The sequence below is a fragment of the Netta rufina genome, assembly GCF_964035555.1.
Source record: "Netta rufina genome assembly, chromosome: 2".
NCBI lineage: Eukaryota > Metazoa > Chordata > Aves > Anseriformes > Anatidae > Netta > Netta rufina.
Window position 1 is genome coordinate 35,800,122 of NC_140124.1, and position 22,017 is coordinate 35,822,138.

The 22,017-nt window shown below is 38.0% G+C and overlaps 1 protein-coding gene across 1 annotated transcript in view; it reads right to left on the reverse strand.

The window, feature by feature from the left end:
• HIBADH (3-hydroxyisobutyrate dehydrogenase) overlaps positions 1-22,017 on the reverse strand; it is an 84,214-nt gene that overhangs the window by 14,619 nt on the left and 47,578 nt on the right. The window lies entirely within an intron of this gene.

The window sequence follows — 22,017 nt, forward strand, 5'->3', positions numbered from 1 at the left end:
AAGTCTATCGTATCTTTACCATGGGTCGGGAAGAACATACCCCAAGACTGACCAACACAACAACTTCCTCACTGTTTTTCACTTCAGCAAGAGGTACAGACAATATGAATTCTCTGTGTTATGCATCAAACTTTGACCTATTAAAACGTACAGCTGCAGAGAATGGCCCGTTTTCAAATAAAACATGCTCAACTAATTACAGTGGTCCTTCAAATGATGTCCAGGTGAAATGGTTTGTTCTTCTGTATGGGATGGACCATTCTGCTTCTACAGTAATGGAAACTGCTCTCCAGCTATGATTCACACTTCTTTTTCGGCGACTATCTACTATAATAACCATTAATAGCTGTTTACATAGAAATAGTTTCCAGGGTGTAACTGGAAGAGCCTTCACTGAGCTAGATGTTGTGTAGTGACAAATGAAAACGCACTCCTAAAATGGGATTTCACAAGTTTTCATTTGTACCTGTTACCTCCTGCCCTGTCACTGGGTACCACTGAGAAAAGTTTGGCTCCCTCCCTCCCATCAAATACTTCTAAATGTGGATGAGATCCCCCTGAGCCTTCTCCTCTCACTGCTAAACAGTGTCAGTTCTCTCAACCACTGCTCACAAGGAAGATGCTCCAGTCCCTTCATTTTCTTGTAGCGGGGAGTCCAGAACTGGAACATCCAGAACAACTCAGGCAGACGCAAGCTTTAACCAAATCCGTCCATACATGCCCAACACTCATTGCTGCTCCCAGAACAACACTTATAATATATACAGTGGTGGAGGCCTTTCTGTTCTGGTTAAGAAACACCCTATTTGTAGCCAATCCTTAACCTCACTTGAACAACTCCTCTGCAGCCAACTCATGTGGCAAAACCCAGGAACTGAAGGAAGAGCAAAACCTAGACTTTGAGCTAACACAAACACGTCATTGTCATCTTGTTGGCTACCAATTTACTACATACATGACCGCAAAGATTGCTACGTTAATAAACACAATGATTTTCATTCCGTTCCTGCAGCTATTTTTATTCAAACCACATAATGGCCTTTACCACTAATCCTGTGATCTGACCTGCAGCAAATTAAGTAGACAATTTAAGTCAAAGCTTACAAACAAAATCCAGTACTATCCATCATAGGTCAATAGCCTTGTATCTAGATTACAGACTGCTAAATAGCTTCAGAGAGTCATTTATTAGAGCAAAATTAATGCTGACAATAGTTTTCAGCTGGTTAATCTTCTGACAGCTGCACTCTCTCACTTGTTCAAACGCTTACATTTCAAGTAGAAAAAATAAATTAGCTAACTAGAAAAAAAGAGCAATTTGTTGTATAATGCAGAAGGCTTGGAAAATTCTGTTTTTAAAAACAAAAACCTGTTTACTTTGTGCTAAATTTTATCATCCAGGATCCTTGCCAACTATCAGCTATTTTATCAAAATTAAACAAGCAATGCTGCAAATCTTCTACACTGGCAATTTCTGGAAGTTTTGGCAGAGAGTCTAGGCATACAAGAACTGTAACTTCAGCTAAAAATAGAAATCAAAAGTCATTAGAAAAGAATGCAAAGCTTTATTTCAGAAATCACCAATTCCACACCAACAACACAGGCCAGTAAAGTATTATCAGCTTCTAACATTAAAGAGAGCAAGGGAGAAAGCAAAGCAGCTCAATTAAATCATAAAGCTAATGATTATTTTTCATCTTTTGGCTTTTGAAAGATTGTTCACTACCTAAAATAGTGCTATATATACACCACTGCTGATTAGGGTCATAAGTCCATAAAGCCTTCAGAATCTATTTGCTCTTTCTAAAATACAGAAAGCTTCTCATCGTCAGGAAACAGTTCCGGAGAAACTGCATCTGTGAGCAGCACACATTTAAGATCTTTCCTGCAAAGCAAGACTGCTGGAGCCCATGGCTGCAGTCCTATGCTTGGCTTCTCTAGGATGATCCCCCCAATCCATCTGTTCTTTAAAACATCCCGTCACTTCTGACCAAGTTACCCATGGGGCAAGGATGAGTTCAATCCATGGGATTCTCACTTCAGTTGCCATTGATTGCAATGAATGGACCTGAGGCAGAGCAGTTCCCAAGTTCAAACCTTTAGACAAAATTGTGAATGGAGCCCTCATATGACAGCAGCAACTGGTTGCGGCTGTCCTGGGATAGTCTGGATTTGGATGACCTCAAGTTTCAGGTTCCCAGCCAGGCAGCCTAGTTCAGTAGCCACCCTACCCTTCCATATCTGGTTTTCCTTGCTTAGTACAACTCCGACAACATTTAACACCTTGAAAAAAGTCTTGCAGTTTGCAACTGATGTTTCCAGCTCCAAAAACTAAGGTCGTACCTCTAGAGCTGCATCAGTAAAAGCAGTTTGGCTAAATGCAGCTTATTACTAAGAATACAAATTGCTAGAAAAAAAAGATGTTAATATAAAGATGTTACATAAAATTATCTGCTTCCAGTTTCAGTTGTATTACATTTCTGTAAGAACAGCAGGGTGGAGATCACTTAAAAAAAAGAAAAGTGATACTGTACGGCTACTCATTGGAGCACCATTAGTTACACTGCTGAAAACACAGAGCACCCTATGCCAAAAATATTTAAATCACTGTTGTGTTGCATCTGCACATAACATTTTTTGTTGCTGACAAAGTTAAGAACAAAAAACTAAAACTAAATGCTACTCCAAAGGACAGGCTAAAGATGAGGGCTATAACATCAAAAAGCTTAGACGGCAAACATCCATTTTATCATTGATCTATTCAACACCTAGTCTACTGAGCAAGGCAGAATTTCAGCAACTAGTTTATGATCTAAAAAGGATGTAAAAATAAACAAGAAAAATACTGTTAGAGTTTTAATCCTCTCTTCTGTTTTACAATGTTGTACTTTCACACATAAGAACCGAAGCTTCTTGCCTGTTACGTTTTGGGAAGTGCAAGGAAACACTGGTCCCTTATTCCAATATTTTTGCAAAAATACAACTTAAGTGACTATGGTATCTTCAAACAAGCAGTTTCTTGTCATGTTTGCTCTCCTTCAGATAGGTTGAGCTTGAGAGCCTGCATCTGTGTAGCTTGTGTGTGTGCATGATTATAAGCTCTAAGCAATTCCTTTTAAGTACCTGCCAGCTTGCATGAAATACTTTGTCTTTTGCGACTCACCAAAAGTTAAACCAAGATACACAAGGAAAGATTAGCTGTAAAGGTTACTATTGTTTTGCTACGTATATAAATCCAAAACCAATTAAAAGGCACGTATAGGCAACATCGTCTACAAATCCCTACTGGAAATGAAAGCAGGATATTTAAAATGATACCATAAATTTAAAATAGCCACAAGGAAGCTAGTTATTTTTATAAAATACAAATAGGGTATCATTTTCTTCTAGTTGCTTCACAGACAAAGTCTGACATCCTCAATCTATTTCTAGGGAACGAGTAAACAGACCAGTCTCAGAAAATTAAAAAAAAAAACAAAAACCACAAAACACCACTTAAAGGGATTGGGCTTCTCCCTATTATAAAAACCAGCATCAAAGGTAGAGCTATGAAGCTATTCTACTGCTGTATAACCAAAACACAGTAAATCACTTAATTTGCTCAAAAGAACTTAAATGTTTTAACCAGTCTGCCATCAACGCAGATAAAGAAGAGGGCCGATGGGACTGGGCTGCGATGTGAGCCGTCTTTAAAATGCAATTGTTCTAATCATTTTCTACAGATGCAGCCTCACAAGGGGCTGCTGTCACAGGGACCATTTACGACTTGTTATGGTGTCTCTATTGTTTACCAGCGACATTCGCTAAAAAGGCGACAGCTGGGACAGAAAGCTGCTACTCAACGAACAATATAATCCCGTGAAAGTAATCAACAAATTTAAGGGTGTTAATTAACTTTACACTTTATCATGTTCAATTAGTTGTCCTTTCTCGAAAAGATTGCCGTGCACAATCGGTTTAGAGCGTGCCATGTTTGATTTGTAAGTGATCACTGTTTCTGTTTCAAAGTCCATGTCAGATGTCCTCTTGGGTTTTGGTGACACAGATGAATGGCTCTGCACATGTTAGGGGTGATCTGGTTTAACATAAACCAGCACAACGTAACCCCTTGTTAACGCAGCGCTGGCCTTGCCGGCACAGGAGCGCCCACGCTCACGGCCGCACGCCGTACGTGCACGAGCCCCTTCCAGCAGGGCCGCAGACAACAATCCCAACTTTGGTTTTTGCTGAAACACAAAGACACAAATAAACGGGCAATTTTTCATCATTATATCTCAAAGCAAGACTTGTCTTTTAGGGGCACGCTTGGGATCATTTCTTCCCAGCAAGATCCCGAGCTCCGCCGCATTATGCGCCGTGCACAAGCACGTTTGCGCATTTTACATAATGCACGCTGCCTTTTAATGGCAGCTGAGCAAATGCCGGGGAGATGGGCTAAGTTCTAGTGGGTATCAAATTCTGCGCTGACTTTTAAATGTCTGTGCTGCATTTCTAATGGCAGACATTCTAGAAGAGAGTTAATTTAATTTATTATTAAAATTTGCCATTTTCCCTTTAGCGCACCCGTTCCTGCTTGCTAATGGGACAAGGCAAAGCTCATGATGAAGCGACAACGTACTTGGAAGTATGCCTTAATGAAAGTCATTGCTATTTCTCTCTTCTGATAAATCGAGCCTCGCATCACCATACCTCATAAACTACTGATGTTTGAACAAAAATGGAAATGGAGGTTCAGGTCAGTGCTTTGAAGATTTATACAACGAGTACGCAATATTACTCTAGGAAAAAAAACACACTTAAGGAAGTAGAAGCATCGCTCTTACAGCACAAACCAATTATCAAATGTGCAAAATTATGGCTGTGCGAAGAAAAAAAAACTAGTTGATTTTTATTCTGCAGCAACAGGCAAATTAAATACACATTATCATAATTATTTACGCAGTTACGTTGTACAGAAAAAGCAAACTGCAAAAAAAAAAAAAAAAAGAAATCCACAAAACAAAACAAAATAAAAATGCAAAGAAAGCCCAATGGAAAAGTTGTTAACTCTGAAAGCTAATAATGGAGTAGGTTAAATATTTAAGAGGAAATTATAGACTATATCAGAAATAGCTGAAACCACAAAACAAAGCAGTAGAAAACATTAGTTTTCTGCTAGGAAGAAGACCTGCAGGGAGAAGGGAAGCGGTCGATAGATCCTTAAATTGGACGCAATAGCTGTTCTTCTATCCCAAGTTGGCAGCTGCTACATTTGCAGACCTGGTTCATTATTTACCCATAATGACCATCAAGCTCCAGTCAAAGTCAGATCACAACAACTGTCAGCAGCTCTTTTAATTAGCCTTGTTTGAATTCAGATAAATATCACAATGGCCTAGCTTCTGCTGAAAAAGCAACAGAAGACTGCAGAGAGTAAGCTGCTCTGACTTCTGAACAAACAGGATTGTGAAAAAGTCTGGGGAACAAAAGTTTTTTGTTTGTTTTTCGACTGAGGAAGGAATGGTGATGTGCACATTATTAATTTTCCCTCATGAGATATTCATATCTCGACCTACAGTTCCTGTTTATGGGCAAATTTCTGCATCTCAAATGCCAACTCAAAGCATTACCCCACAATCTATAAGGCAAACTTAAAGAAATGGTTTACAGGTACTAATTAAATCTCTAACCTCTGCGAAACCGTACGTTTTGAAAAACTGAATCAGAATTAAGGAATGCACATATTAACAGGATTATCCTCTCTCCTAATTTATCTCCTTCTGTTTGTTTATCCTCAGGGAACATAATCTTCTGTTGCATCAAGCCACTCTCATTCTCCCTGTGTCAGCAGCAGAATAATAATTCCCTCCTCCTCCTCCACCCCCGCCTCCCACAAGCACAGGCAAGACCGAGGAGTGGATCTGACTGTGTGCATCAGCATTAATGCTCCATGCAGCTATTTTCATAACAGTGGCGTAGATTGAAAGAAAGATGCAAGAGAGGTGTGCAATATGCTACCTGTTCTGGAGAGCCCAGCGTGACAGGCAGTAATTAAACAGATTTTCCCTCCTACAATAATACGAAGGCAGAAGATACGGACAGAGAATGCTTTAATTTAGCACTTCTGTTGGTGTTGTGGTTGAGTGTATTTTGCTAGCTGCTGTATGAAGACAAAAGCCAGCACCAAACTCTCCAGTCCCGCATGGCAATCTGAGATGTGCTGCTGTACATGCAAGGATCCTCAGGGGCCTCAAGGAGAACGTACTTAGGGATTTACATGAATCAAGAGGATACACGTATGTAAACAATAGGTACACTTGAGTTACAGTAGCACAGGATATCCCTTTTGGGCACACACTCAAAATTATTTAAACATCATCAGGAAGGTAGCAAAGAAGGAAGGGTAGAGAACTGATTAAACAAAAAAGGCAACGAGAGGCTCTATGCTTTTAAAGGAAGAAGAGTGCAATTCTATAGGGATTAGTACTTGAACTTGGCCGTGGACACCAGAATAAAAATCTTCAGTCTGATTTAGATGTACTAAGCAGGATGCCAAAACGCAGAAAACAATATGTCCTCTCAATAAATCATGAAAAACCAGAGTGGAAGCTATTGTTAAGATGGTTTAATATAAAGCAAATGCATCAGAAAAATTTATGAGATGATATTGAGTAGCAACTGACACCTCCAAAATGATTAGCCAAAGAAAATAAGTTGCAAAAGGCAAATGCACACAGAAGGCACTTTAACTTCTTTTTAACAGAAGTACAAAGTGAAAGAAAGGCCTGAAGAGATCACTCTGTTGGCAGCACTGCTTTTAGTTCTGGTCATTGTAATGGCAAAGTGAAATATCAGAGTAGCAGGAAAGTCACCAAGGAAAAAGGTTAACAGCCTTGCAATAAGAAAGGAAATAAAATACGATTGATTAAATAAGTTGCTTATTTTTAATACCTCAAATACTGTATCAAATACATTTTTCATGCCAGTCATCTCTCCTATGCCCTCTCTTTAAACCCTACTCCACTATAAAAAGCCACAGACAACAGAAAAAGCCGTTAGGTGTTCTTGCTGGAGTACCAGATTTAGCTACTCCTTTATCCATCCCTAACATTTGTATATACAGTATAAATCTCATTTGGGTCTGCAGGCTGATATAGAAATATTAAAACTTAACAACAACCGCAAGTATCTGCTGTCTTGGGCAGCAAAGCTAGCTGCACAGAGCTCAGCAGAATCGAAAAGTATTTCAGTTTTTATCCAAACATTAGCAGGAAGGCTGGTAGGTCAGTGCACGACTGAAGCAGTATATTCCAGGCATCCAATAAAGCACGGTTCCAAAGCAGGCTTCAGGACAGCCCAAATACAAAGCACGTGCCGCTAAGCTATCTGCTTAACCTTAGCTCAGCTCCGAGGGAGTGCAGCATAAATACGAGAGAAATATCAAATGCAAAAGAAACAAAGAAAATAACCCCTGATCTTCTTGGCCGGCACTACTGTTTGAAACTCCAGTGTTTTAGTGGAAGTCTGAAAACGAAACATGAACATGCACGCAGTTTCTCAACTACGTGGGCCAATGTTATCTTTCCATGCAACGAAAATTGAGCAGGCAGGCTCCAGCACAATTCCCATGTTGGCTGGCTTATGTACCAAGTCCTAAAACCAAAATAATTTCTCAGCCACATATTGCAAAAACAAAAACATTTTCTAGCATTAGAAAGGTGACGAAGCCAAGTATTAAACATACACTGAGGACATCACAACTCTATGCTACGCAGAAGATCAGCAACCAGGAAACAGACTGTGGGGACTGCATGAGAAGAAGCTCAAAGGGATGCGCGTTTACAATGTTGTCTTTAGAAAATGTAAAATCTCAGAAGAGCTATTTTAGCTGCTCTAACTAAAATCAACAGACAGTATCAAAATGAACAACAACAATAACAAAGCCACCCCAGAATCGTAACGTTTGTAATGGGCAGCAAAAGCCACGACTAGAACCCAGAGCCCAGCTTGGCATCGCAGCTTTCGATCTCATCTACCTTAACTGAGCAACACGCAATTGCTGTGCAATTTTGTGACCAACAAAAACAGACGTTTGGCCAAACTTGCTGAGCCTTGCAAATTACAAAAAGCAGTTAGCCATACACCACCGCATTTGCAGATTTTGCTAGTTGGACTTGAATGTCTGTACCTAGAAGGCATGAAATCCTCACGTATTCTAACGTAAGCCCACAGCAAAATGCAGGTATGTTGACACTTCATTGTGGAATAAATATGCAATAGCTGAAACCCTGTATTGTAAGAGAAAACCAATTTTCTCAGAAAGAAAAAATAAACAGGATGTTTTAATATTATTTTTACATATTTCTCCAGTATCAATACAACTGTAACAAGATATTAACCCCCTTTTACATAAACCAAAATATTTAAATGATTTAATCCTTTATGCTTTTCTTTACCATGTCACCCTCAGACAGACTCCCAAAAGCAACAAAGCACGGCAACACTTTTTTTTCTGAATAAAGAAAGCATTAAGCACATTGCTAAAAAAAATAAAAAATCAATTCAGATGGAGGTATGCATTGAAACTGCGTTGCTCAACAGGTACGGGTTCAAGTGCCCTGCTCAATAAAAGGTTCCCTTTGGAGAAAGGCAGCTGCAGAAGCCTAAAATCATACAGACAAATTTCTGTTGATGCATTCATTGGTCCTTTCCTGTGATATTATAAAATAAAAGCATTGTAAACACAGAAACAAAAATAAAACAAAAAGCATTCACATCGGTGTGGAACTGCATAGCATACTGATCCCTAAGCATTTCTGGTTTATCTCGCACTTGAAGATGTAGCAATGCCAACGCCGAGCAGTAGGAGCACATTTACATTTACAACATTTAAAATGCATCCACTGTATAACAGCAGCAACCTAATGAAATTCTAAACTGAAATAGGCAACAACATATAGTCAGAAGGAAGTGTCCGACAAGTCATTTAAAAAGAATCCAGTATTTTCTGCTGGAGACTTGCCCGGCTGCGAGTTTTAATTTTGCCTATTTAGGGTACAGCCTGTGACGGGACAACTGACACAGTTTCACCAACTGCAATGGGAAAGAAATGCCTAAAAAAATAGTAGGACCAAGGACTGCAAGGAACATTTCTGAACAAACTTTGGAACTTTGTACCTTAAATTGTTATGAGCAGTATAAGGACCAATAAATTTTTTCATTCAGGTGAATGACTGCCACAGTGCATTGCTTTCAATGCGGCTCTCCTTTCTGCAACCACTTTGTCATTGAATCTTGCTGCAGGATACAGTATAAGAGTCCAGATATTCTGTCTTGCATTTTCTTCTAAAAATATGTGCTGATTTTTAAGCAAGCCTAAGTTTATATCCATAAACACTTCCTGCTGCCTAATTTCAGCATGTTCATGGTTAATTCGAGAAGCCTTTATTCGGAGATAAAAAAGCAAAGTAGAATAGGCAAGCTGACAAGGACTGCAAGAAAAGCAGACCAATTTGGAAGGATGCAGACCTTCCATTTAAGGCATCCTTCATTATACGGCCGTTCTCATATCTATTTCCTGCTTAGGAACCCTCCACACATCATTCTATTATTACTCCTTTGCAAAATAAAAAATATATCTCTTCCGTAGGACTGGATTTAGCATTTCCCTCCAGCCCAAAACGTAACGTCCTATTCAGTGTTCTCAAATGTATTTGATGCCTCGTACCCAATGAGTTCAAAACATGCAATTTAAAATCATTTTACATCACGCTAATTCTAAGTTTAATATGGAAATATCTTTAAAAAGAGATAATCTTTTTCTTGCTGCTTTTATTGTTTCCGGAAGGGCAAATATGCAATCATATGGTTTAAATTTACAAATCTTTACATGCTCTAAATGCTGCACTTAAATGAAACAAAATATTTTCACGTTTAATGGTACTGAGTGACAGCTTAAAGAAATCCACTATACAATTATTCTTGTACTTCTTTTTTCCCAACTAACTATAACTATTCCAGCACTACAACTTAAGCAATTTTGTACAAAACAAATTAACCTTTTTTCTTTAATGTAAAGGTATCTGAAGTCAATGCATGTCCTAGTGTTCCATAAGGAAAAGGAAAGAAAAAGACTGCATTTTGCCTATGAAAAGAATCAAGAGGGTAACAAAGTTAATTATTCCTCATAATCAGTAATTATGATTAGATAAGAGAGTCTTTGGTAATGAACTGCTCTAATGATGGAGGACCTCCATCCTAAGAAATATAATAGTACATTAACATAACTGTGTATGCAAAGTACATAGAACCACCGCCACAGTTAACTTGTCATTGAATGATTAAATAGGAATTCATAATTAGAAAAATCCACAGTGTAATTTATTGGCCTTCCTGACAGTTCTGGTTCATTAGAAGTTGATTACCAAACAGTGACCTCTAGTGGCCCACAGGTTTTTCATGCTATCGTGATTCTCTGAACTGCTACTAGCTGCGATTTAACCTAAAAAAAAATAAAAATTAAAAAAATGCAATTTGAGGAATTTAAAATGTTTCCTTCGATCAGTCCTTTCTCACTTCTCTTAAAGTCTGTAGTGTGCTAATTGTTTCAGAAAAAGGTTTCCCTTTCTGTGACCAGTTATAAATGTGTAAATTCATATAAAAGTAAATATAAGTGTACACATATTTGGGAAAAAACAAACTTCTCAGCTTTAAAGTTAATACTGAGGTTAACACAGCTCTCATGTTAATTAACATTTATATACTGATTAAACATAATGTTTTCCAAAACTATAAAAAGCAAACAAACAAACAAAAACCTCTTCTCCAGTGTCAGAAAGAGAGACCTCCAGGATCTCACACTCCAAGCAAGCCTTCCTATCTGAAAGGAAAGCGCCTCTGCGCACTGCCTGCAAGCAGTCACTTCTGAACTAAACCAAATTGTACTGGCTCAGATGGAGAGGACAGAGGACGGGAAAGCTGAAAACTCCCCAGTTCTCTGTTCCAAATTGAGAAAAAAAAAGCCCCATGGTTCGTACTAATTGCTGAACTTGTGATGATTTTAACTCAAAATTCATTTTGAAAGGATACAACTTAAATTTAAGTAATATTTGCATTTAGCTGCAAAATCTTTTAAGCGTTAGGGAGTGGAATTTCCTCTCACTCACCATAATGAAGCCACTGTTCAGCTATTTAGGCAGTCTTCTATTTTAAGTTTTTCCATTATGATATATATGCTTTTTCTTGCAATAGGACAGTGGCTAATGTTTTTTTAATCCAAATATTTTTAACAGGAAGTAGCACATCTGAAACTAATATAGAAGTTACTCAAACACAGCGTTAAACAAAAATCCATATTCAGGGCACTCAAGCAATTGAGATTTCAAATGTTTTCATTTTGCATCTTGTTCTGGTTTCCAAGACTAACATTTTAGAAGGGACGTGCGTGTATTTTTCTTTGTTTTGGTCTAACACGGAACTGGCCACAAAAAATAATGTCCTCTTATCAGAGAGAAGCTAGAAAATAAACTGCGTAGTCCTGTTTCATACACAAACAGATTTTTCAGAGAGAACTACTTCAGCCTCTCAAATGAGGTGAAGTCTGTCATCCCGGTATGCTGGAAACAGCTTTAACAATTGCAATAAACAGAGAAACGGATAGCTGCAGGACAGAGCTCCCCACCTCTGATTTTCCCATGCACGAGTGAGTGTGTGTGTGTGTGTGTGTGTGTGTGTGCGCATATGCGTGTGTGCACATGCTAGGTCCTAGCTGTTTGTGGCGATGATTTAATATAGTGACTGGATAATGAGCTGTGCTCCCCGCAGCAAGTGAATCACCATTTAATGCTATTATCAACAGTTCATGACCCACCGGCATGAAATGTCAGCCTGATTAATCTGAACACTACTGACCTCGGAGAGCAAAAGCTACCTTATTGCCAGAATTTAATATATAATAAAATCATACACGGAATATAAATATCTGATAAAGCAAAGCCATTAATAGAAAATCTACTTAATTCTAGTCTACTGTTTCTTTTACGTTTGCTAAGACACAATTTATTTTTTTCCTTAATAAATACTTTTGTCTAGTCAAGCAGGAAGCAATCCATTAGGACCCATTATTTTGATGTACAGTGAAACACTTCAAAATGGCTGTCCAAATACAAACCCCCGGTTGATACAAATAAGAAGAAAATTAGAATATGCCAGTGTAGGACTTGCTACTGTCAATTCATATCAGGAAATGATCAGAAATTGTTCTTGCTTTTCTAAGGTCAACGAGGCAATAAAAATACAGATCTGTAAACAGAAACAGTTTGTATGAGTGATGCTGCATGGCTCAGAGAAGAAAGCTACCTTAGCCTAATAAGACCAATATGCCTCAAGTAGATTAGAAACTTGTGTCAGTTGAATATAAAGGGGAAAAAAACACAATGTATTTTATTATAAGCACAATGAAGATTTTTCCTTATATAATTAAACATCACAATACAGCCCCACTCAACACAATTATTATAAATTTATCGATTCTCCATGGAGAATCATGGAGAATTCATGAAACCATGAAAAAAGGGAAAAACAAAAACAAAGAAAAACAAAACAAAACAAACTTTCTCCAATCACAATTAGGTTAATGCAATTGTGCTGTATCTTCTCCAAATCTCTTTCTAATTTAACCTGGTCAGGATTCTGATTAAACAAAACATACAAACAAACAAAAAAACACAAACCAACCAAAGCCCTTTAAGGCAGCTTTTGAGGATTCTGTACATCACAGTATATAAATAACCCAGATTGAAGCTGGCAGGACTACGTGGCATTTATTTATGTAAAATTATATTAACTTATGCAAGTATAGTAACTACTATGGTTTATTGTTAAAACACCATACTGCAAAATAGGTGAAAACTGCTGCAATTACTATTAAAATAAACAAAATATATATTGCTTCATCTCTCATTTTGCATTGTTGTCACCTGGTACTGAAAGGGTTAAGGGATTTTTCAGCACAAGGGACTGGAAAAGAACTGGGACTGCAATCCCCAGAAGTGTCCACATATGAATGGAATGACCGTGGGTGAGACAAGAGAGTGATCCTTCCAAGTACTAACTTATAACAACTGGCAGCCAAGGAAAGAAGAACATGTCAAACCGACTTGACTAAAACTTGGACAAAACAAGAACCCTGGTGTCTGAACTCCCAGTTAAGAGCTCTGCTGGAAACGTAAAGAAGGGATAAAGGAATTCTGGACACTTATGCAGGAAAGTCATTTACGCTGCCAGCACAGACATATGTTTAAGCTTCGCTTTTCCATTCAGAAACCAAGAAGTTTTTGTGTGCCAGTTGACTAGTAAAAGCTGGCTTGTTTCGCAAAAGCTCTCCTGTGTAGCTGCAAATAGTGCTAGCTGCAGCGTGCCCAAATGGGTAAGGGTGATAATGATAGCAGTTTGTAACCTCTTCCACACCCCTCCTCTGAACTTACTGGGAGAAAGAGGAGGTTGCCATACAGTAGCATGGCCATGGTGCGCTGACTCTTGGAAACATCAGACCTAGCAGTAAGAAGTGTTAATGCAGAGTGGCTCCATCAAACACAGACTGTATGCCTGTAGGATGTCCAGAATCCTCTCATTTATCTGCAGCTGAGCATCCCCACAATCATGGGGACACTCTTCCTCTACTGCCGATCAGCCCACCTACTGCTCTTGCACTTAGATTGCATCTTCTGCTGCTACAAAGCCTTCTGCTATCCAAAGCTTTTTATCTCTGTGGTTTCTCACTGCCCACTCATTCTACAAGGCCCTTTAAAGATGCTGTTTTAGTCATTTCTACTCTGAGCAAACATCATTTTCACTACTTTTGCCCCTTGGAGAGGCAGAGGAAAGAGGGAGTGGAGACTTGTTTTACCAACCAGGTGCGTGATACAACCAAGTCCAGCAAAAAAGCAGAAAGGTAATGAGGGATAACTAGTTTGCAAGAGAGTTTCATCTGCACAGAGGTGGGGAGGCACAGTTAGGTCTTATTTACAAGGATGAAGGACAGAACTGCATCCTGTCTAGGAATACAGTTGAAGCAAGGACCAAACACAAAGCAGAGATTCAGTAGAGCAATGACTGTTCCTAAATAAAAGAACAGTGAAAGCATAAAGGAACTGATGAGAGATCAGTTTTCAATTGGTGGTGATGGCTGTACATACGTTTGCACATGTATGTGCTCACAGATGACACAAATAAAGATAAGAAGGATGACCAATGTGAAATACGGAATCTCAAATTGATTTATATCATATGAAAATAAAAGCTGTAACTAGGAAATAAAAACATAGCCCATGTAAGCCACCTCAACAAGAGTAAATGAGGAAAAAAAATCCACAAAAAAACAAAACAAAACCTAAGTATGTAAGTCTGCTAAAAAATAAAAAATAAATTTAAAAAATCAGATACATTAAGCATGGAAAATGTACTAGTGGACAAGATTTAATTGTTACTGCTCAGAGCAGTCCATACAACAAGGAAAAGGCAGCCAATGAGGGCCCATAAACATTTCTTCTTAAGAGAAGAGAAAAAGAACATTAGCATTGAAATCTAAATAAATAACATTTCGTTACAAAAGCCACATGTTGAGAAAAACAACCTGCTATCTAGTAAGACTTCCATGATGCATACACTGGAAGGAAAGAAGCTGCCATTCTTGAGGATAAATTATTTTCTCATCTTGAGCCATATTTATTTTTTATTCTCAAAATTTTACACAAATCAAATTGCATTAGAAATAAATTGGATCATATGCACTGAAGAGATGCAGCTATTGTCAATACTGACGAAAGAAGTCACAGAGTAGCCCAAAACTTGCCATTTTCAAGGGTTCCATAGAATATTTTGGCATGCATATAAATTGTTCAATAGACTGCTTTTTTTCCTCTTCATTCATGAAAAAAAATAAATCATGAGGAAGCAAGAACCTGGAAAACACAATGTTATTTGGCATGTTTTCTACTCTGTTTATAACTATTTATAAAATGCCCAAGAAATGTTAGTAAAAGAGAAAACAGTGGCTAGAATCACTTTTTAAAGTATGCTTTTAAAAAACTCTTAAAAGTAAAATAAATACATTTGCCATCATAAGAAGGTAACATTACAGTTTCAAATTAACTTTTTAATTAAACCCTGGAATGAAGATGAAGAAAGAACTGCCCTTGTCTGATATAAACACAGAAAATAGTTTTTAAGAGGTTATACTGCAACCCTTCTGTGCTTACTCTGGTCTCAGAATATGTAACTAGGATTTTTGTTTGTTTGTTTGTTTTGTTTTGTTTTGTTTTGTTCCCCAAATGTAGCCCAATCAGAGATTTGGGCTTTCATTCATAAAGAGTGATATGGCTCTGGCTCCAGCTGTAAATACTCCATATTTACAAACATACTACAGTTCAGTGGGTGCTCAGCAGGGAAAATACAGAAAGCTGGTCAAAACAGTCCTGAATGTAGACTTTTTTTTGGCTAAACATCCAGATTCTAAGTGGGAAGTCAGTCTGTGTTCTCTGCACTCAGAAATCTCAAAATAGAGACTGTGATGACACCTGCATCTCCCTTTCCTAGAAAGTGGGGAAAGAAGGAAGAGAGAAGGGAGTCGTTTACTGAGAAACTTACAAAATATATTTATATATATATAAATAAAAAACTGCTCCAAATTTGAATTGAATATTCTAAATAACATCAGAAATTAAACTCATGAACCAGCTACTAAGGAAGTGGCATAAAAGTAAAGCATCCACTAACACTGGCACAGACAACACAGAGACAATAATCAGATCTGCTAAACACAACCTGACGTTACACTCTTATCGGGGAAGCTAATCATGCCAGCCACAACATTTGAAATGCCAGCTCCTTAATCACTTCTGGCTAAACATATAAGGTGTTCTTTTGCATTTTAACAATTCCTCTTGATTTCTGTGGAGCACTTTTTCAGACAACACTCCTTGCCTCTTTGTAGGCTCTATATCCATCTCAAGTAAAACTCCTCACTTTCTTTGTGCAAAATACACACAGAAGTAGGAAAGTCAATGGATCAAGATCTTCTAGAGAAAACAAAGATGCAGCACTTCCTTTTAAAAAGTTTATTTTTTTTTACACCTTGTATCAAGGGTTCGCTAGATGTCAATACATGAAACAGTAAAATAATTATGTAAGCATCTCAAAATACTGCCAAATCTCCCTTCTCGAGGTCGCTGTTCTGTGTTTTCAGCGTGAGGAAAACCTGTTCAAATAACAATATTTCTCAATATTATATTTAAATTCACACACACACACAAATGATAAATTACCTAAAAAGGACATTTCCAGAATCAGGTAAGAGTGCACTCAAAGGCTTTTGTTTATTTACCATATAGACTTACAGGGATATATGCACATCATACTTAAAACATTTCTCCATCCAAAAGCAGCGTATGTAACAAAAAACTCAGGTGGCAAGGGATGACAGTTTGTCAACTATGTTCTCTATATGTTTTTTTTTTTTTTTTTTTTTTTTTTTAAATCTGATGGACACAAACCAGTGATTTGCTCTGTCATCACTGCTGTCTGAACAGAAATGCCCTGAGGCTACCATTCTGCAAGTCAAATCTTGCAAGTTTTATGTTGCAGCGTCACAGGATTCAACTAAAATTGTAACTTTTTATTTCAGCCTTCTCTCATGAATAGATATACAATTACTTAAAAGGCTTAATGACACAATTTTGCTTCTTTCAAAGTAAAACTAAGCCAACAGATGATAAGAAAAAATATAACTGAAAATGTCTACAGGCTATAAAACAGAGTGGTCTTTATTTTGACAAATGTCTCTTACTCATTCTCCATTCAAATGGGGTTATTTTAACATGGAGAACCCTTTCCAGACTGTCTATGAAGTGCTATCAAAACGCTCTTGATAAAAAGACATCCCCCTCGAAAAAATCTGAAGCTTTTAATCTTCTTTTAATAGTCTAGACTATATATTCTTGAGACTAAAGGGAACACATACATACTGCTACAGAACAAGATGGATTAAACAGATAAATTACAATGGGACACCATACAGTTGATTCCAGATGCTGCCAGAGGGGCACCACCAGCCTGTTAAAGTTCAGGCAGGGAATTCCAGATAGCCTACAGGGAAGTGAATGAGGGACCCAGAAGACCCAAAAACCTGGGTGACTGGGATGATTCACAAGGCTGTTTTCACACTTCTTTTGCCAATAGAGTCCACTGTGTGCAAGGAGGCCTTTCCTGCTAACAAGTGTCCTGAAAGCAGTTGGGTGCAACATCCTCCTTCATCAAAGACGGGTTCTAGCCTGACTAAAGCCATGGTGCAGAAGTCCAGACAGGGAATCCCAGCCCACCTGGGGAGATATGAACCACTGAATTTGTGAAGGAGCCTTCAGGGAGTGCCCCTTATCTCCAAATTACGAAGTGGGTGGGGAAGAGCCAACAGCCAGGTTGCCCTGAGCTGAGATTGCTAACGGAGCATGGCTACACCAGAATTAGGGATGCCCATTAAAGGTACCAAAATTTTCAGAGGAGAAAGGTAGGGAGTGGATAAAGGTGATAAATTTAATAATAATCACAAATCACAGTACTAATCAAGTCACAAGGGCAGAACGATGGTGGCAGGATCTACTGCTACGTTTATAAAGGCTAAAAATTTCTCTCCAGTAAAAAGAGAAAACACAGTAAGAATGAAGAAACTGATGTCTGATTTTGACATGCTGTTTTTCAGAAGAAAGGTAGAAGTTAGGGCTAGTGGCTTGGCAAAAATCTGTGGATGACCACCTAATAGTGACATTGCAGACACCAGTACTTGAAGAACACTAGGAAATGGATCTCTCCTCTAGCATCCCCCAAAGAAGTAAATGAATAAACTTGGTGAAGCAAGAAGATCCTTAAGAAATTAAGAGATCTAGGGATACTGTGTCCAATAAAAAATTATTCTTGGTTCCCTCAGTTTGTGGTGGTTTGCATACATCAAAAAAGGGACTGCCCGGATCACTAGCCTGTATGTTAGACAGCAGCACCTACTTATTTCAACCATGGCACCTCTTAAAGAGGGAACATAACATCCATGGGCACAGAAAGAATAAGCCAGTGAGAGTGCACAGCTCTTGCTAGTAGTTTCATTACTATTCTGGGAGTGGACTGACCTGGACTATAAACTCCCAGTGAACAGGAACTTTCCTAAGCTTGAGAGGGGGGACAGAGTTTAAATCTAATAGCTTAATGCTAGGAGTCTGGGGCTGGGGAATGTTAGAAATAAGCAACTTGGAACAATAAAGGGGTAGGGTTGATTTTTTTTTATAAATATTATTTCTTGGAGGATGCCTGAGGAAGAGATTTCTACTGTTAAGCATATTCTTTTCCTACCTATACCGAATATTTGTGCACGCTCTTCAAGTATAATAGTTGTTGCCTGGATTGTTAGCAACAGTTTCCTTTACAGGGTATTTCCATAAACTGCTCCCGCTAACTGAACATGCTAAATCTAGAATACAGCAGTATTAGTTCAGATGGAAGGAATACAGGGGGGGAAAAGCTCCAGCATTTTGTCTTACAAATGTATTAAGCTCATAAAAATGCATTTCTGTCACTGACTGGGCATGCTTGGTTAGATGCATAAATATTGGTATTGAAACTAAACATGTAGAAACTAACACCAAGTGATAGATTTCAAAACAAAACGCTGGAGAACAGGTTCGTCCTGTCCTTGTTAAAGGATGGAAAAAGCTTTCAGAAGGTTTGCTCTCAGCGGTAAAGCAGCAGCTATTTAACAGAAGCAGGTTTCTGAAGCATCTTAACAACTCTCACTGGTGACTTGTTACATCTTACCACTGGTCCCTGCAGGTCCTGTACCCTGACAGGCAGAATGAAAAGATTCTCTAACGGGGCCACTGGCTGTCAGAAGCCACCAGCTGGCCTGCCAGGGCTTTGCAATTGCAGGGGCCAGCTGACAGTCTGGGTGTTGCTGACCATGCTGAGAAACGTGCCACCCAGCTGCTGTGTGGTCACGTCCATCTGGAGATCTCCAGCCAGACAAATCTCTGCGCCTGTCAGATCTCTTCAGCAAGCCTTGTTATGCAAATTCAATTACTCAAGTGTGCCCTATTACTGCTGGCTAACTGCTCCTAGAACCAATCTCACACTGACAGTCAGCTCACATTTTTACCCACCAAAAGTACCTCATTTATTCTTGCTCAACTATTCCCTTGTATCATTAAGACAGAACAGACAAAGTCCATAGTACTGTAACCTCTCTGCAGTGGGTTAGTATTCCTTGCAAAGAGCTTAGAGAGAAATTAATTTAAAAACATACAGCATCTAATCAAACATGAGTTAAAGCCACACTATCTACATAATTTACTCCTGGAAATGGGAACTAGTAAACTGATAGAATAGTTGCTCATCCAGCAACTATTTGAAAAAGCAAAGAGATGAACATGAAACAGAGTACTCAGGAAAGAAATGAGTTGTGTTTGAAATATTATTTACTTTAACACAGGGATACAGGTAATGAAAAGTAAGATTTCTCATTTTATCTACCACACTGGTGTTTAGATTTGTTCAATTAGCAGGATTGCTGCAGCAATAACCACCTACTTCTTTCACATATTTATTTAGTGAATCTAATTTAGAAGTCGTCTGAGCCATTAGAAGTTTTCCCTCATGCAGAGATATGAAAGATGTTACTTAGAGAATTCATCGTGTGAATATGACAATGTGTAATAAAAAAGTTTGGTGAAGAATCATAAAGGAAGAGCGAGGCACCATAGTATTGAGTTTTTCAGTATATAAATAAAAGTTTCTACTCAAAACATCATTGTCAAATTGCACAACTTCATTTAGCAAAATTATTCAAAATCTATCACAAGAAACTTTAGCAGATAAAACAGTTTGCTAGAATAAACTTATAAGGCAAATTTAAAATATTTCTATTTTCCACACTACCAATAAACTAAAGAAATATTGTTAGTGAGGAAGAATACTAACGAGTTTTCTGAAACAAAGAATTCAACTATAACAAGTACAAAGCTACAGCATGGTTATTTAGCTAGATCAATGTTCAATGTGTTTTACAACTGATTCAGGTATCAGGACAGATTGTAACAAATCAAACCAAGTTTCTCTAACCCTGTTCTCTTCCATTTCATAGGAATGAAGTTGCATTTCTAAGTGTTGATTTATCTCTCAACTCCTCACAAAAGTGGTTTTAGGTAAAGAGAAAAGGAATAGAAGGAGATTTACTTCAAAAACTTAACATTTGCACTGAAACGGTTTTGTCTTTAAAAATGACTGCTAAACAAATTAAAGGAAGCATCAGCGTTGGAAGACTGTGGGGAAAAAATATTAAGATGCAATCATAAGATTATGAGTTGATTAATACATACGAACCCGAGCTTTTGTGAAGGAAGATATGAGTCAAGCTTTGGGAGAAACTGGAAAAATGGCACAGGACACAATGCTGGCAGAATTGCCAGCATGAGCAGAGCAGAGCTTGGCACAAGCAAGGGAGATGGGAAGAAAGATATGTCTGAGAGATAAGTGTTTTTGTGTTACGTTTTGAAAGGTGAAGATACATAATGCAGACAGAGATCAGAAACTAGGAAAAGGATTCCAGGAGCATACTTACAGCAGACTGCAAGAAACGAAGACCTTAGGTGAAAGACAGAAGGGAAACAAAGGATCATAAGAGGCCAAGAAAAAGTTAAAAAAAAGTACAGGTGTCAAGACCTGAGATAACTGGGTCATGGATCATGGTCATATCAATAGCATGGGATTCTAAAACAAATCTAAGTGAAATGTCAGCAATATTTAAAACACACCTTCTTAGAAGAAAAAAAAAAAAAAGAGAGAGAAACAGAAGTCAAATATGATAGTGGGATTGGAGTATGAATGAAAGAAATACAAGTAATGGGGAGTAATGGTTTGGTAGAACAGCAGAACCTCTCTAAGACTGTAAAACGGTGAGAGGGAGATGCAAAGGTGTTTCTTGCAAAACAGAGCAAATGATATAGAAAACAAGACACACCTGCAAATATATCAGAAAGTGGATGGTTGAATTCAGAATAAAACTGCTAGACTCAGATCTGATTTTGAAAAAAGCTCAAGTTTATGCTTCAATTTTTATAACAGTACCCAAATTCAAATAAGCAAGGTTAAGTTAAGCATAAACTTAACTGCCTTACTAAAGGATTATTACAAATGGTGTAAATAACCCCAGAGAAGTAAAAAAATATTACCATTCCCAAAGGAAGTTATTTCTGTTGATTCGAGCAGGGGTAGATGAGACAGAGAAATAGAATGGAAATGCACATCATTGGCACATCTGGTTTTTATTTAGGAGCATTGCTTTTAAAGGAGCTTTAAAAACCTCACTCCTAATCAAGCCAACTATATTCTTGTGAAAATCAACTGAGAGATGGGCATGGAAGCCACATCCTTCTCCCCATCATTTCTTTCGAGAGGTGGCTTGAAAAATGACCTTTTTTTTTTTTTTTCCTAAGATGGAAGACAAACAGTCTGAGAGAATACCAAATCTAAAATGAGTTTCATTCTATCAATACTTACACACAAGCCTACATTTTATCATCCAAAACCACAATACACCTAGTCAGGGATAAATTAGCTGTGTGGGAAAGTTCAGCTTCACTGAAGTCATCCAGAGTGACACCTTCCAGACAAAACAATACGGACAGCTCTGATGGTATCACCCCCAGGCTATTGGACAAAACCAAGTCAACTTTACACAAAGTTTCGGAAACAATAATGCATATATTGTTCTCAGACTCAGTCTATTCCCTGTTTATGTGACATTAATATTTAGTTTACTACAAACCAAGATGCAACTGTATAAATGGATGCTAAAGAAGTAATACTAACCCACAGTTCATTGGCAAACAAGACAAGGACAGATAATCCAAAGATACATGTAGGTATTTCAATAAGATGGAGCAAATATAAAGGCAACTAACTTGATGACCTGAGAAGTTGTGGTGGTTTCACAACAGTAGGTAG